We start from the raw sequence: 18262 nt of genomic DNA, 5'->3' as shown, positions 1-18262 counted from the left end.
GTGGGGTGTCATCATAGCCGTGTCAATGAGAAGTGGGGTAACTTCCCCGAGGGTGACGGAGAGAATGGGTGGGCGAGGCGGAAAAAGCAAAAGCATACCCTACCCGCAGTGGGAACCAGGCGTTACTTAGGGTCTGCACTCTCGTGTGAACAGAAACAACGAGTTACAGGTGTAAAAAGCTGTGCTTGTCAAGCGAAGAACGTAGGGGGAAGATACTCAAACCAAGGAGTGGGTGTGTCCCTTGTTATACTGTAACAAGCAAAAGTAGAGCAGCCTTGCTATGTAAGGTGTCATTTATCTCACCGATGCTTTTGACAAGTTATCCTAAGGGAAAAAGGGTAGTAACAGAAGTGAAGTGATATGAAAATGTAGGAAAATAAAATGATCTTCCTGCTTACCATGGTTGGAATACACATTTCAAATGTAGCAGAGAAGCAAGTACTGTATTCTGTTGGAAAATTATATTCTCATCATTTGGAAGGGGTGGAAAACCCCAAAATGATACAACCGTGTATAAAGCCAACAATTTATAAAGAAAATGAAACGTTCTCAGGCCTTTCTCCAGTCGTAGGTACTTCAAGACCGTCTACATCTCTCTTACATGCACAAAACATGTTATTTCGTTCTCTTGTGAAAGTGAGATTGTATAAACATACTATTCTGTTTTCTGAGTTTTCAGACCAAAAAATATATGGTGCAAGTCTTGCCATGCATAGCTCTATTTTATCTTAATGTCAGCATGGTATTCCTCTATCAGCATGTACCATAACATAGTTAACCATCTCTTAATGTGGCTTGTCCCTATATTTTGCCCATTATTATTCAAAATTATTTATCTGTACTTGATTAGAGTACAGATATATTAATCCTTAATGAAATATATGGCAGATATTTTCAAGAACTGTCAGTCTTTTGGTTTAAAATGCCCAGGTTTTGTTTTTATCACTTAAGGCAGTTCCTACTTGCTATATTGCCTGTTAATTATTTTATAGTTTTTTATGCTCTACTCTTTAAAACATCTGAAAATTATTTTTGTACATTATATTATATAAGATAGGGATTTAGCCATTTTTTTCTGAACTCATTTGTTAAAATCAATTCTTCCTGACTAGAAATACTACCTTAGTATAATAAATTTACATGGGTCTTTTATTATTATTATTATTATTATTATTATTCTGTCGCTTTGTTCTATTTGTCTCTCCCTATACAAATACCAATCTCTTTGATTCTGGCATTTTTAAAGTAATTCCCACAGCAAGTCCTTCTTCATTTATCTTTTTCAAATTTTCTTGAATATTATTGCACTCATTTTGACATAAAATTTAAAGTAAACTGTTTATGTTTCATTAAAACAATCCTTTGGTCTGTTTTAGCTATTATATTCACTAATACTTTGTGGCTGGTATGTAGATGAGTGATTATACATCTGGCCGATTTTCTAAATTTATTAGTTTTAATAAATTGTCCCCCTTGAATTTTCTAGGAAAACAATCATTTAAACATAGTCTTATCTTTCTTTATACTTTTTTTTCTTTCTTTGGTTTAATGAATTGCTAGTTTCTCCAGCCTAGTGATATGTAATCCAGCCTAGTGATATGTAATAACAGTGATTCTGGCCATCCTTTTCTTATTTCTTAGTTTTTGGATACTTTTACCATGTCATCATTAAATATGGCATTTACTATTAATTTCCAATAAGTTCTGTTTATCAAGGAAGTGTCTTTAATATTTCTAGCTTACTAGGATTTTTCGAAAGAGTGGATTTTGGACCAAGGTGTGTGTGTGTGTGTGTGTGTGTGTGTGTGTGTGTGTGTGTGTGTGTGTGTTTACATTGGCTAGCATATTGCGAGCAATTTTGAATAATAGATGTTGAGTGTTCATTTGGTCTGTATATTTCTTGTTGTTAAGATGATGCCTTCTCATTACTACTTAACTAAACATTTTTATCAGGAGTGAAAGTTGAGTTTTGTCATATGGCTTTTAGGCATCTGTTGTGACCTATTGTGTGCTTTTCTTTGACCTATTAGGATGATGGGTTATTTTAGTTGATTTCCAGTTTGTGAACCAACCTTACAGTTGATCATGGTGTAATATTTAAGCATATAGGTTCCTTTTTGGTAACATTTTTACTTAAAATCAGTAATTGGGTGTCATCTATAGTCCTCTTCTTCTGTATTATCTTTGCTAGAGTTTGATATCAGGGTTATGATGGTTTCCTAAAAAGAACTGAGAAGAGTTCCTTCTTTCTCTGCTCTGAAGTAGTTTAAAGAGCATAAGAGCTCTCTATTCTTTGAAGATCTGAAAGAATTAACTCATGAAACCATCTTGGCCTGAAAGTACTATTGTTCTTAAAATAGCAACATCCACAGAAAAAGGCTCAGAACTTAAAAAAGCTAACAATCAGAAACTCCTCAGAGTAAATCCAAATAAATGAAAGAGTCTAAAATACCCGTATGTTGAGAACAAAGAAGAATTCTGTGTTTATCCTAGTCCTTTCTCTCCCCCACCTCTTTTTTTTTTTTTTTTCATGGTCAGAGAAAATGCTGTAGGTAGGCTGAGGCTGATAATAAAAGGTATTGCTGTCCTTTCCTCTATTCCAGTTATACTATAAAGAAAGTAAAGGGTGTTGCTTCTACATGGGCAAGTTCTTCTATGCCTTGAAGGAAACCAGGAGTGACACTCAACTGGGAAAGCATCAGTTTCACTTTGTTGTCATTAGCTTCCCAATTTTGTTGGGAAATTTCTTTCTTCAGAGGTAATAACCAAGCTTACATGCTACTGTAGCCAAATCCCATAAGAGGGTTTCAAAATGAGTTGGTGAAAAAAATATACAAGCTCATCATGCCTGTACTTATTTAATATGAAGTGAAAATTATTAACACAGTCCAGATACGTGTGTGACACGTGCACACACATAGAACAGGGATGGCTTTTAACAAGTACAAACCACCAAAGGCCACCTTTTTTCTAGACTAATAGTTTACTGTTTATATGTGGATAATAGTGTATTTTGTACTCTTTGGTAGAGTTATTACTTTTTTTTTTTTTTAAGTAGGCTTCATGCCCAGTGCAGAATCCAACGCGAGGCTTGAACTCCTGCCCCTATAATTAAGACCTGAGCTCAGATCAAGAGTCTGACACTCAACCAACTGAGCCACCAGGCGCCCTGAGTTATTACCTTTTATAAATGATTATTCCAGACACTTTCTGATCACTGTCAAGAATATGACCTTAGGCGGGTAATGTCATATAACAGTATACATCTGTAAACTGTGGAGGACTTTAAGACACTCATAAGTGCTGTTTACAGAGAGATGCAGTCATTATCTGAATGCTTGCATATTTGAGTATTTTAACTGACTTTGTATCAATCTAGAAAAAAATAATTATTGACATGATTTGGGAGTGTGCCTTATAACAACGAAAGACTTTGCATGCTTTTTAAAATTGTGCTCATTATCTAAAAGTAAATGGTAAATAAAAATAGATAGCCTGTGATATAAAACTTCACTATTCTAACTGTTCTGATGTGATGCATTAACTGATTAGCTGTTAACTACTGTTTGGTTTTTTGTTTTCTAACACTTTATAAACATCTGTATTACTGTTTAATTTCACCTAGTTTGTGTTTCATTATATCAAGACAAGTTTGGGTTTCTGGTTCCTGTAGGATTTATGTTGTGGCTGCCATTCCCTTTTACTCCTGTCCCACCCCCACCCCACCCCCCCACCCCCCAATCTTCTATGCTTGCTGCTGTGGTTTTCAGTCATGGGTAGAGGGAAAGAGGAGGCTATTATCTAGAATAGGTAACAAAAATCTCTTTATAGTCTGGGACCAAGATTCTGAGTCATCTTCAAAAAAGGCTAGCAGAGAATGTAAAATGAACTGCCTTGTGGGTGGATGGCTAATTAGTTTACAGTCTTTTGAACTAGGTACAATATTTGACACTGTTCAAAAAAATTGAGAAGGACTGGAACTAGGTTCTTTGAAACTGAAAACAAGCCTTTGAGACCTGTGTAATACATATGTCATAGTTTTTCAATCCCCAGTCGTAAAAAACATTTTTTTTAAATTATGGTAAGATACATATTACATGAAATTACCATCATAACTATTTTTAAGTACAGTTTGGTAGGGTTTAATGCATTTGCATTGTTGTGCAACCAAGAAAAACATTTAAGGGACTTACTCTTTTAAGAAAAAGAGTCTGGGAAGTAAATAATGATAATCATTTATCTCACAAGGGAGATGTCCTGTATAGTAACTTGATAGTAACCTGAGTTTTCTTCCTTTTACGCAGGGATACTCTCTTTGATAGTAATTATCAATACTAAATTATGAGAGTAAACTGAGCAGTGGTAATCTGAAGTTGCTTTCACTTACTACCAACAGTTTTGCTTTGCAAAAAAAAAAAAAAAAGTGTTGAAAGTAGGTTGTGAACACAAGGTCTATCTTTTCAAGTCATTTCAGTAAGGCACTAACTGGGAATTGAGTGGACTAAGAAAAATAATGTAAGTTCCATTTTGATTGTTACTCAAGAAGTTGAAGTTATAAGAATCTTTGAAACATTTGCGTAGAATGAGTTATAAACATTATTCTCTGGAACAGCAGAACAAACACAACTAGGTAATTTGCTAGGGAGAGTGACTTGTTAAAAAGACAGAAATCAGGGACTCAGATCTGTTTAAGAAAATATTTCAAATTGCTTGAATAAAATCAACTATTGTGGGATATTTAAATGCATTTACTGTTCATGGCCATTTGTTATGTAGCATTTACTATAATATAATTTCATGATTTCATATATTTGCTGTCTCTAAACTAGAAATGTCTTTCCATCGATATTGATGTTTCTTGGTTTTTTAGAATCCTTATCTCCTTTTTGATTAACGTTTAAATCTCACAGATCCTAGGACATTTCGTATTTGCTCCTCTTTCCCACACAGTCTTCTTTCTCTTGTAGTTCCCCCATCCAAGAATATTCTGCAGAGCACTGCTTTATATGACTTAAGAAAACAGATTTTTAATATTAAACAGTCATTTTAAACTGCATAAACCTCACCCCCACCCACCATTTCCAGATTTTAACATGGCCCTAATGCAGGAGAGGATACCCCTTAGGAAGCTGAGCAAGCTAACTGAGCAGTGCCATGTTTCTGTTCACATCGGGGTAGAATACCACATGTCATGTCCGGTTTTCTTTTGGTGTTACACTGATTGTACACTTCAACTCAAAAAATTTGATAAACAGTCTGAGAGAAAGAAGTACTACTGGAGGAAAAAAGGAAGTAAGGCAAAGCTGAAATACATGGGTGTGGTCTTTGGCTGTGAAATCTTTCAACTCTTAAAAGATAGCACAAAAAGTTTCACCAAGTTTTAACATCCAGCAAAATGGAAACCTGGTCTGGGGAGCTTTTGGTTTGATGAGTAGGGAGTTGTCTTACCTTGTTTATCGTGATGCATTTAGCTAACCACCAGCTTATGGAAAAAATACAAAATCTAAATTCTAACACTGCTGACTCAATGATATTTAAGTTTCTATTATTTCAGCTGCCTGACTGTAACACACTAACAGTTGAGGTACAGCGTGTTATGGGTATATTGGAAAGTGAGACTACAAATGCAAACTGTCATTTTGGGAAATTGGCTGCTTATGTTAGGGAACTATCTTAAAAGTGGGAAATGATTATAACTAAATGTTAGGAGTGACAGTTCTCATCCATTTCCCTTCTTCAAGTAGGGAAAACACACATACTCTTGCATGTCTTTAAAATTTTACCCTAACTATGTAAGACAGAGGATGTCCTTTTATTTAAGGGTATGTACTCCCGTTATTGACTCGTACTTTTGTTTCTGATACTAATTGTGGGTAAGGAGGCTAATACAGAACTAAAATACAGAAAAGACAGGGTGTATCTCCCACTAATTTATTTATGTCTTTTGCTAAGGTGGCAACTTTTCTGACATAGAATGTGAAATCTTATTACTATTCGTACCTCAGAGGGTTGGAAAAGCAGGCAACTTTCTTTTCTAGGACAGAGTGGAAGAGGTAACTCAAGGTGATTTCCTCCCCCTGTCCTGAAACTGCATTGGATTTGAAGTGCCCTCTTACCACAAGTGTGAACCCTGGCAGAACACTTACATAGAAGTAGAATAGTCTCAGCAGTGGGGGAAACCCAGCAGAGGGGCCTTTCCCACCTTCCAAATCACCCATATTGTCTCTACTACTCCACAAAAAATAGACCTTATTAAAGCATTATAAATCATTCTGGGTGGAGGTGGTGGGAATCTGATACCTATAAGCCGGTGATTCTTTTCAAACTTGAAATCCCAAAATATATAACTAATCAAAGTTAAGTTATTCTGGTTGAGCTGGGCAATTGGTGGTGGAATGTTGTTTGGTTCACATATGCCCAGCCTCAGTAGAGCTCTGGAAGCGCTACCACTTCGATTACTATTTTATTTTCTTCAGGATTGGTTAACTGTCACTTGGAGAATAATATTGGTTACCAAAGACAGCAAGCTTAAGATATTTTATCTATGAAGTAAGAAAAGTTCACTTAAAAAGAAGGTGAGTAGGAGGAATTAGAGTAACAAGAAGAATCAACATCCTGATAGAGGAGTCCCACAAAGGAATACAGAAAGAATGAAATTGGCCAAAAAATATTTGAAGAAAATTCCCAGAACTGAAGGATGAACTTCCAGGTGAGTTAAATATAAGATCAGGAATCAAAATGGCTCTAGACTTCAACAAAAACAAATGGAAGCTAGAAGAGAGCATAGCAAAGCTTTCAAAATTCTGTGGAAAAATTGCTTCCAACCTAGAATTTTTAACCTGGCAAACTATCAGTTAAATCTGAGGGTAGAGTAAAGGTATTTTCAGTGATGCAAGGTCTCAAAAAATTTTCTTCGCCAACACTTTCTCAGGAAGCTGTTGGAGGGTTTAGTCCACCAAATGGGATGAGTAAAACAAGAAAGATGAAAATTTGGGATACTGAAAATGAGGGATTCAACTAGAGAGAGAGATGAACAAAGGGAATCCTCAAAATCAAGGTGAAAGAAGGTCTTGAGATGAAGGTTTACCTTCAGGCATAGAGATCAACAAATCTAGACTGAAGTCAAACAGCTCAAGGGGAGTTCCTCTAAGAAGATGAAAATGGTAGAGTAACTGAAGTGTCTGAATGGATTGTATTAGTATGATGGGAAATAAAGTAAATAAAGTTTTTTCAGGGAAAGGTGTTTCAGGGAAGGGAAAGGAGTCATAGTATGGCTTACCAGTGAATAACATTGCATAGTTATAAGAAAGTAAAAGCTGAATGTTTATCTAACTATCCTCTTTTTAGAAGATATAACTATTTTGGGAGAATGGGGAGAGTATAAAGTTGCAGGTCAGGGCCAGGGAGTGGGGGGTTAAAAAGAGCTGAATCCTTACTTTGCATAGTGGGAAGAAAAGTAAAACTGAAAAATCAATAGTAGCAACATTAGCATGTTTGGAGATACAGAGATAAATACCAGAAAGAACCAAAAGAACTGAAAATTGTTGCCAAGGTGAAGCAGGAAATGGGGAGGGGAAAGAAGAGAGCAAGGGACTTAATGTTTTTCTTAAGCCTTGTGAAGCTCTTTGACTCATTAAAATATAGATATGTATCTCTGTGGTTAAAAATAAAAACTAAATTAGAATAAAATGAGCTAGAGATTGGACTTTCATATTGGAGCGACCTGGAGTTATCTGGGTCTTCCATTTTCTAATTCTTTGACCTTAGTCAACTTACATAAATTTGAAGCTCAGTATCCTTATGTAGAAAGGGAAGGCAGTTTGTGATCCTGCAAAAGAAAAATTAAAATAAGGTACTTTATATAAAGCACCTGAGGCAAGTAATATTACCTCAATAGGTATCAATCCTTACCCCCATCCCTGATGTTCTCTGTGAGGAAATACCTCCTTCATTGTTGGAATTGTTGTCATTCAAACAGAAATCTAAAATTGTCTTTTTGGTCCATGGCTGTGTGCCTTTTTGGAATTAAGTCATGTCATTGAGATCTATGTCCTTTCTCAACTATCTGTAGATAGTTTGAGAATTAGATAGAATTGAAATGATTAGGGTATTGGTAGGGGGAGCATCGAGTGGAAAGGGCCATTGCTGCTTGGTGGGAGAAGACTTGGTCCCACTCAGATTTCTCTCTCAACATGAACCTCAGTGCAAATGCTATCAATGGAGTCTCTTCCACTAATACTGTTTCCAAGAGGAAACACTTGTCATATAAACTGATGAGTTGTGGAATTTTCACAGAACCAAGATTAACATTAGAGTGCTATTGCTGTGGGCCATCTGCCAAAGTATCAAAATACCTTTTTTCTTTCTTTCTTTTAAAGAACATCTTCTAAGCAACTGCTATTTTTGTTTCCAAATTCTATATGCTTCTTCTGAAACAGTTCAAAAAGCAGATCATTGTGGAACACAAAGACACCTTATCAAAAGTCTGTTTCCCTGCCATGGTGCATATTTGTACACTGTTATACAGAATACAGGGCTTTCCCAGTTATGAATTGACCCCCTATGGCAATGATCCTAAATTTGTCTTACATCCGCTTTTCCCCCTCTCCCCCGCCCCCCAAATTATCCAAGAGGTCTTAGACAGTGTTTACTGATCTGTTGTTTTTTTTTAAACCACCCTGGATGATTCTGTTAACCCATGTCCTACAGTATGTTCTACCCCAAACATCCTAAACTGGGGCAGATGAGGGAACTGAGGTCCACAGAAAGGTTAAATGACTTGTTTACTCTTACCTGTCAACTAGTTTGTACTCTGTACTCCTAAATCTGATTTTATCTTTGGTTGACTAGGCTTTTTGATTTTGATCTATAATGTTCAAATTGTCTTAATAAAGAAATTAATATATTTTACACAAGATGTTGTCTCAGTTAAAAATTAACTTTGGAATCTGCATCTTATAGCATCTTTTTTTTTCCAGATACAAAAAGAAGTGAAAGTGAAAAAAGTGAAAATTTTTAATAAGCTCTTGTTTCCTCACAGTAGGATAGCACAGCAAGTGTTATTTGGTCTGAATATTCACATTTGAGAAAAACTGGCCTTGAGGAGAGTGGAGACTTGGGTAATTTGGGCACAAATGCCGGTTTGAGAAGTTGGTTTGTCAGGATATCCAGGGATTTTGGGGGTTTTGTCTTCAGGAGTATCCAACAGTTGGAGTGAGAGAGTGTGTTGCATGGTATTGTATCTGATTTTAAACTTTTATCATATTATACATTTAAAGTCACACCCTAAACGTCTTGGGAATGACTGGAAATAGAGATCTGGAAATCTCTGAAACCTTATTTATTTTCCCATTGGAGTTCTCACAATTACTTCTAATAAAACAAGTTGTGACTTGCAAACATTTGCTCAGCAGCCTTTAGGTGTTCCTCAGGGAAATTAAAAACAAGGTTATGAAGAGCTGAGGAGTCCTGTGCCCATGGTTAAGAGCACAGAGTACAGCTTTATAATTATGTAAGCTTTTGCCTTTTTCCATTTATCATTGGTAATATTCTCAACACTAAATGACTGCTCAGCAATTTAAACTGTGATTTAAGAGAAAACAGGCCTTTTTGTGAAAAGGTCCCCTGTCTCCTGAAGTTTCACTATCTTCATAGAAGAGCTCTTTCCTTTCATAGTGGTTTTATTTTGTTCTGATACAGTAAATGACTCAGAGATGCTGGAGGGGTCCCTAATCTGTTAACTCATGAGATTTTAGCTACTTCTTTTTCAAAAACAACTTTGCCTTTTATGAATCTTGTGCAGCCTGTGACATCTCTTATATTATTGTGGTCTGTGTAGGGGGACTTTTTTAAGATTACTGAAAATATTTTTTTTCCCCGACTCTTCTGGTTAGCACCAGAAGATAGGTACAAACCATCCTACTCTTGTGAAAGATCATTAGTAATGCTACTTTATTGTCACAGATTTGGCAGAGTAGAAGGGAGGAGACTTAAAAAAAGATCACACAATCAGACAGAATTATTTTTCCTGTTACTCAGCAGCATGTAAGGGTTAACCGACCCTTTAGATAACATTCCTACCTATTTGCCTTTGTATAAGATAACAGACTTCTGCTAAAATGCCTTACTATTTTATGCATTCCCTAGTTTATTTACCTTCTGACATGACCTTGTCCAGATAATAAGTGGTCCTATCTTTTTTGCTTTATATTTGGAAGGAAAAGAGTGTACATTTTGTGACATGAAATGATACAATAATGGGTATTGCTTCTTTCTCTTTCCATTATTTTCTTTACAAAAATGTAGGGTTTTGTTTGTTGGTTTGTTTGTTTTTGGTAAAAAGATTTGGGCTTGGTTGACTGTCAAAGGACTTACCAGTATCAGAGGACTTTCAAAAGTCCTGGTATTTTGAAAAATATCGCTGGTGAACCATCTTCAACAAAGTCACCTGGGTTGCTTTGCTTATTGAAATGCATATTCCCATCCCAGGCCAGCTGATTTAGAATTGCAGGGACCTGAATGCTGCATTCGTGTGTATTGTGGACGTCCATTTGGCCAACAAATCCTGTTGATTCTGACTTTGAAATGTCTCTTGAATCCATTCATCTTTCATTTCCCCTGCTCTAGTTCAAGGCCATCTTTCACCCAGAATACAGCAGTAGCTTCCTATAGATATCCTCACTTTGTCTCCAGGTTTGTATTCCACAGTGTATCCAGTTTACCTTTCTAAAATGTGTTCATCTCCTGCTTGAAAATCCTCCATTACTTCTTTTTTTTATAAAATTTTTTTCTAATGTATATTTATTTTTGAGAGAGAGAGCATGACTAGGGGAAGGGCAGAGAGAGAGGGAGATAGAGAATCCACAGCAGGCTCCGTGCTGTCAGTAGAGAGCTGAATGCAGGGCTTGAACTCATGAACTGTGAGATCATGACCAGAGTCAAAGTTGGACACTCGACCAGCTGAGCCACCCAGGCACCCTAGTCCTCCATTACTTCTTAATGTCAGCAGGTTAAAACCTAAATTTCTCATAGTAACATTCAGGGTCCACTGCAATCCGGCCATAACTGAGTCTGCTGCATATAGTTAATGCAGTTAGCACACTCTGTAACTCTAGGGGGTTCCAATTATGGTCTGCATGAATCCCCTAGGGCTTTTACAGTGCAGCACAATCATACCTGGTAGCCTTGACTTCTGTCTTAACACCCTCACCTCTCCTTCCTCTCTGTACACATCCTAGACTTCATAAATAAAATACCTACAGTCCCTAAATGCACTATACTAGTGGCTTCTCAATTCCTCTGCTCTTTCAGAGTGAATATTCTTTCCTCCCTCTCAATTCTCCACTAGCTGAAATCCTCATGTGTCAGATCCTGTGTGAAGCTTTCCACAATCCCTCTCATTTTAATTGTTCTTCCTCTTGAGCTGTTATCCTGCTTACACCTTTTATTTAGCAGTTCTTTTTTCTTCTTTTGAGGTAAAACTTACATGCAATAAATCTTCAGTGAACTGTTGGGTGAATTCCCACAAATGTTTCCACCTGTGCTTCCCAGACCCCTATCAAGATATGATATGATCATACCTTTTTACACATTTATAATTGGCCTGCTAGTGTGGTTAATCATTTTCATGCATGCCTGCCTTACTAAATTACAAGCTCTAATTAGAGAAAAAGGCAAAGACGATGACTTTGTCTCTTTCCCATGGAAAAAAGGAACATGTACGATGCATTCAGCACTGAACTAGTGTTGACTGTTGTACCAGTTAACATACAGCTCACCTCCTCTCTTAAGGGACCCTCAAAGACAGTGGCTTAAATAAGACAGAAATTTTATTTCTTCCACATACTACAATTTAAAGTATAAGATGTCCAGGGCTGATCTGGCAGCTCCACGGTATCAAGGACATAGACATCTTCATTCTTGTTGTTCCAGCCTTATGAAGTGTTGTCCTCACCATGGTGTTCTAGGTGACTAACCACAACATCCCATCCAGTTGGGGAAGGGAAAAAAAAAAGTGAGGAGAAGAGCTCCTTTTGGAAGTTGCACTTACTTGCCAATGACCATAACATAGTCACATGACCATACCAGCTATAAGTCAAGAATACTAGAGAAGAGAACAGATGTTGAGGAACAGATAATATACATACTTCATATTTAATCTGCACAATAACACTACAAACTGTGTGTCATAAGAAAACTAATACACAAAGAAGCTAAGTAAATGGCTAGAAAATTGCAGATCTGGGATCTGAATCCAGAACCTTTACTTTTCTTCCTTCTATCCGGTACAATGTTAGGAGGGCATACTTAAATGTTATTAAGTAAATAAAAGTAGTCTTTACAGTGTTATTTCACATTTTTTATATCACATACTTTCACAGTATCATATCATTTCTTTACTTCCAGGACACCCTATGTAACTTAACTCCATGCTTCTTGCCATCCTAAAATTAAATGCCATATCAGCTGGTTTGTAACCAAGGCCTAGTTTATAATAAAAATTAAAACAAAATGAATACTTCTTTTAAATCTATATCATATGAGGAAAAATATATCACTGTACTTGCCAAGCAATCGCTTCTGTACTCTTTTTTTTGCTTGGAAATGCTATATAATCATAAAGTTGAAGGAGATTAAATCGTTTAGCTCCTTCATTTTAAAAGCAAGGAAAATTGAGGTCCAGTGAAGGTACAAGACTTGCCTTTTATTTCGTTCCCACTGTTACTTTGTTTTAAGTATCATGGGAAGAGCACTAGCCTAATCAACCCTTTCTGTAAGTAACCATCATTGTTACACTGAAGAATTATCTCAGGTTTGCAGAGTTGTATGATCAGAAAAATCAAGCTGAACAATGCACAAAGAAATGCTTGTTATCCTAGCCTTTTTTAGTGAAGAATAAATATTACCTAACACTAAAAACCTCTTTATAGCCCTTGGGAACCCACTTTAGAAAGGATGACTGCTGTTTGATAATCAAATAAAAGGAATGGGTGAGGTCATTCCTATCCATAATTCAAAACCCTGTGCAAATGTTACCGACCTCTCAAAGCCTTTCCTAAACCTCAAAAATAGATGTGACCACTTTCCTTTCCAAATTTTGTGGCCTTTAGATACCTCAGGGAGTGTGTGTGTGTGCGCGCGTGCGTGCGTGTGCACATACACTTTAAGTTACAGCTAATGATGTCGTCATGAGGATGGGTTTTGTGTATGTTTTGTTCTCACTGTGTCAGTGGTGCCCAGTACAGGCTTTGCTCCTCCTTGGCAATGTTTCATCAAATGAACATATCCACCATGGCACCCTGGGAGAATACTTTGCAGTTGCCTTTAATAAACAGTTCTTGAACTAAGAGTTTCAAATCTTTATTCCCAGTTCGCACACTTACAGCTTTGTAGCTCTAGGCAAGTCTTTTAATGTCTCTGAGCTCTTAATCAGTCAAATGGCAATGTGAATAATAGGAAATAAAGAATTGGTGGAAAAACTTTGTAAAAGGAACACAACTCTAATGTGGTACTCTCTGAAGCCCCTTGCTAATAAGTAAACTTTTTTTTTTTAATTGAATTGAATAGTAATGGGATATATTTTATTAAGATCTAAGTTTGACCCTAGCAGTTGGCAAACTTTTGTTGGAGCTTGGAAACTTTTCCAAGGAAAGATAAAATTATCTCCCTTACGTAGGCTACCTCTTTATTATTGAACAGTTTCATTATTGAACCAAGGGATTCATGAAAGAGGAAGCAGCCTGCTGCCCAGGGATTTTCTTGGTGCCTCCTCCTAGTGGGCACACACTGGACCCAGGAGGCAGAACAGGAACTTGCTGTCCTTCATTTTCCTTCTCACAGGAACCACCCAGGGGAAAAAAGGAACTACTGCCAGAGGGGCAGATGTGGGTGGGTAGGGACTATCCTAGCTTCAGGGGATTGCCCTGAGTGGGTAGGGGTGCTTTGCCTTCTCCTTGCCCAGATGCATTCTAGGGCATCAGTAACTTAATCTTTTCCTCATAGAATGGAGGGGAGCCAGCAAACCAGACCATGGATGGCTTTCCTAAAAATACACTTAAGAGAGAAAAACCATAACTGTAAGAATGTTTCCAAGGCAGAGGTTGCTCTAGCTTGGATCTCCTGGGTTTAGGTGATGAGATTTGCGTTTGAGCATGTTTACTATAAATAAAACCATTTCCCTGGAGCCTGGCAAGTTTTGCAGAAGGCATACCAAAATGTAATTGAAATGTGACTGCCTCTTAAATTGTGAAATTAATTTTACACTTAACAAATGCTTTAAAAAAATTGAGGAACAAGTGGCTTTAAAGTTCAGGGTGTTAATATTTGAAATCTGTCCAATTTAATTAGTTGGGTCCCAGCGACTTTTTCTGTGGTCAGTGTCACTGATCTAACACCCAATTCTCTTCTTGGTTGTGAGATAGAAATTAAATGTATCATTTATTTAGTTGTATTGACCTGAATTGTATCTCTCCACCACACATTCTTATTTCAGGAAATAGGATGCATCCATGTGGAATTTACTCAGTAACTCTTCTTAGTGACATTTGTGTGATCTAATTCAAGGACCTGAAGTAAAGCCTCCACACTATTTACTTGCATATGATGCAGCTATTTTTAGTACTGCATTTACATTTTTAAAAACAAGAATGCACCTTCTTGATGGAGCAGACCTGCAGTTTTAGACTCACAGACTCAAGAACTGTAGAACAAATAAGTTTCTTCGACATCAAGTCCAAACATCTTTTTTTGTATTGGAGAGAAATAAACTTGGGTTCAGAAAGATTTAAGGGCTCCTGGGTGGCTCAGTCGGTTAAGCAACCAACTCTTGATTTCAGCTCAGGTCATGATCTCGCTCACAGTTTGTGAGTTCAAGCCCTATAAATTTTAGGGCTATGTGCTGACAGCATAGGACCTGCTTAAGATTCTCTCTCTCCCTGTGTCTGCCCCTCCTCCATTTGTGTGCATGCTCTCTCTCTCTCTCTCTCTCTCTCTCTCTCTCTCTCTCTCAAAATAAATAAAACCTAAAAAAAAAAATAAAAGATTCAGTTGCCCTGAACTCAGGTCACAGACTTATTCAATGATAGAACAAAATAAGAAACTAGATGGATTCCTAATTCAAGGCTCCTGTTTGTCTCAGATTTTAAAATATAAATGTGTTGTATGTTGACAGTTTGTTATGATATGCAGGTTTTTAAGACAGTGATAGGTAACTTAGTCACTTAGTTACTTAAAACCTCTAATTTCTGCATTAGCATATTACAGTATATTATAGTCTCTATAGCTGCCTATTCTTGTTTTCTTTCGCTTCTTGTATACTTATTTTTATCTTGCTTGTATTTTTATAAGCTGCCTTAAATCCTTCTTTGAATGATATGGTGTCCAAACTACGCAAAGTGATACTTTGTGTGTTAATATTATTTATTTTTCTGTAGTGTCTATGGCATGTCAGAGATCCTGGCAGTATTAGTTATCCTAACGGTATTTTGTCCTTTATATCTATCAGAGGTGGCAGTAGAAACAAACTTCCTGAGTGGAATGCCAAAAAAAATTACCATTCTTTTATTTTTTCAGAAAACAGAAACATTCTGATTCCCATAACAAAACCCTCAAAATTGTTTTTATTAAACCTGAAAATGACTTAGTGTATTTAGTATCTTAAAATGAAAAGACCATCTGATAGGATTGAAATATTACCTAGGTATTTAAAAGAACATTGTGATTTATGGTCAACTAATTTTGATAAGAATGCCAAGGCCATTCATTAGGAAAAGAATAGCCTTTAGTGCCAGGGCAGCTGGATAGCCACATGCCAAAGAAAGAGTTTGGACCCCTACCTCATGCCATATACAGATAAACTCTGTGTGGATCAAAGATCCAAATATAAGGCTAAAAGTATAAAATTCTTGTAGGGAAACATAGATGAAAATCTGCATGGCCTTGTATTAGGCAACAGTTTTTTAGATATGACATGAAAAAAAGCAAGCAGCAAAATGAAAAATAGATAAATCAGACATCATCAAAATTAAAATCAAGGAGTAGAAAGACAATCTACAGAATGGGAGAAAAATTTGTAAATTATATATATCTGATAAATCTCTAGTTTCCAGAATATATAAAGAACTCTTACAACTCAGCAATGTGAAGGGCCACCTGGGTGACTCAGTCATTTTGAGCATCTGACTCTTGATTTCGGCTTGGGTCTTAGCCCTGGGGTCATGGGATCAAGCCCTATGTTGGGCTCCGTGCTGAGTGTGGAGCCTGCTGGAGATTCTCTCCCTTCTCCCTCACCCCCTTCCCCCCACTTGCACTCTCTCAACAATATGAAGACAAATAACCGAATTAAAAAGTGGACAAAGGATTTGATAGATAGACATTTCTCTAAAGAAGATACACAAATGACCAGTATGCACTGGAAAGATGTTCAACATCATCAGGGAAATGCAAATCAAAATTGTTGAGGTACCACTTCACACCCACTAGGATGGGTGTCCATTTAAAAAATGAACAATAAGCGTTGGTGAAGATGTAGAGAAATTAGGGCTCTTATATATTACTAGTAGAAATAGAAATTTGTACACATTCTGTGGAAACAGCTTTGGCAGTTCCTTAAAAAGTTAAAGAGGATTATCATCTAACCTAGCAATTCTGCTCCTAGGTATGTAACCAAGAGAATTGAAAACATATATTCACACAAGTATGCATACACAAATAGTAACTTTCTTCAGGATAATCAAGAAATGGAAAGAACTCAAATGTCCATTAACCGAGGAACATATTAACAAATGTGGTAAATTCATACAACGGAATATTAGACATCAAAAGCAGTGAAGTACTATTACGTGCTACAACATGAGTAAACCTCAGAAATTGTATGCCATGTGAAAAAAGCCAGACACAAAAGCCATATATTGCATGTTTCCATTTATATGAAATGTCCAAAATAGGCAAATCCATAGAGTCAGAAAGAAGATTAGTGATTGCTAGGGGATTGATGGGAGGGGGGAATTGGGATTAACTGCTAATATTACCTTCTTTGTGTAGTGATAAAAATATTCTGCAACTAGGGGCTCCTGAGTGGCTCAGGTGGTTGAGTGTCTGACTTTGGCTCTGGTCGTGATCTTGTGGTTTGTGAATTCGAGCCCTGCATCATGCTCACTGCTGTCAGCACAGAGCCTGCTTCAGATCCTCTGTCCCCCTCTCTCTGTGCCCCTTCCCTGTTGCACGCTTTCTCTCTCTCTCTCAAAAATAAACATTGTAAAAAAATGTTCTGGAATTAGGTAATGGTGATGATTGTACAACAAAAAGCCACAGAAGTGTATGCTTTAATGTGGTGGATTTTATGTTATATAAATTGTATTTTTAATTTAATTTTTTTAAGTTTATTTATTGAGAGAGAAAGAGCAGGCAGGCATGAGTGGGGCGGGGGGGGGGGGGTTGCAGAGAGAGAGGAAGAGAGAGAGAGAATACCAAGCAGGCTCCACACTGTCAGCACCAAGCTCGAAACAAGATTTGATCCCCCAAACCATGAGATCATGAACTGAGCTGAAATCAAGAGTCGGAATCTTAACTGACTGAGCCACCCAGGCTCCCCTATGTGATTGTACTTTAATGTAAAATACTGAAAAAAAAAAATATTTTTAAAGCATTGTGTACCCAAAATAAAATGAAAGATGTTATGAAAGCTTAAAGTGTAAGATTAAGGATTTCCAATCATAAAGAAGTGAAGTAATTTAATACCCTCAAGCCCCCTAGGACTGATAGAGAATTTTATCTATTCTCTGGCTTTCAGAGGATTAAGAGAAAAGTCCTGTGGTGTTGTTTTTTACAGCTGGACAGGAGGAATCCGAAGCATTATATGGTCCTCTGCTCAGAGCCAAGGAATGTGGTTAGAGATGTTATGCAAATTGAGATGATAAAACCAAATTACCTCCACTCAGTAGATCACCTGTAGTTCAAAAACAGCAGGGAGTTTGGAAAACTAATAGAGAGTGTGGGTAGGACTGAAGGGATGTGATTTTTTCTTTTTTAATGTACAATCCAACAGCAACTCTCCCTAGATTTTGTGCTAAAATAAGAGCATTTTCACACATTTTAATTGCTCTGCGATAACAGCAGTGTGAACTCCATCCACAAACATTTATTATCTATTTAACTTTGCTCTAATTTCAGTGTAGCAAGAATTCACCTTGTAAGTGGGAATAACTGTCCGTTTAGTAAAAAGAAATCCCTTCCCACGTTGTTAATCCTGTTGTGCATTTCTATA

The 18262-nt window shown here is 36.9% G+C and overlaps 1 protein-coding gene across 3 annotated transcripts in view; it reads left to right on the top strand.

Annotated features, from left to right (window-relative positions):
• The window catches only part of TANK (TRAF family member associated NFKB activator), a 93571-nt gene that overhangs the window by 15815 nt on the left and 59494 nt on the right, over window positions 1-18262 (top strand). The window lies entirely within an intron of this gene.

Source organism: Panthera pardus, unplaced genomic scaffold, assembly GCF_024362965.1.
Source record: "Panthera pardus isolate Hobbes unplaced genomic scaffold, ASM2436296v1 HiC_scaffold_10, whole genome shotgun sequence".
Lineage (NCBI taxonomy): Eukaryota > Metazoa > Chordata > Mammalia > Carnivora > Felidae > Panthera > Panthera pardus.
The sequence above is the reverse complement of the archived record's forward strand: the minus strand, read 5'-3'. Positions and strand labels throughout refer to the sequence as shown.